Here is a 308-nt window from a genome sequence, read left to right on the forward strand (position 1 = left end):
TATTCGACTTTACGACCACAGTCGCTAGCCACGACTGCTCCAGTTGTACTGGTAATGCGGTGTTTTACTTAGACCTGACGAATGTAAAAATAAGAAACAAAATGGTGTAGAGATGATACAAATGGCATAAAATGAACAAAGAAAATTATGATATATAACAATAATGAAAAAATTATAAAATATGACTTAAAGATTTTTATAACATCATTTCACAGTACTGTACATATAGCCTACTCAACTTACGACCAAATCGTGTTACGACCAGTCTGTCGGAACCAATCGTGGTCGTAAGTCGAGCACTAGCTGAG

The sequence above is a fragment of the Cebus imitator genome, unplaced genomic scaffold (genome assembly GCF_001604975.1).
Source record: "Cebus imitator isolate Cc_AM_T3 unplaced genomic scaffold, Cebus_imitator-1.0 Scaffold823, whole genome shotgun sequence".
Classification (NCBI taxonomy): Eukaryota; Metazoa; Chordata; class Mammalia; order Primates; family Cebidae; genus Cebus; species Cebus imitator.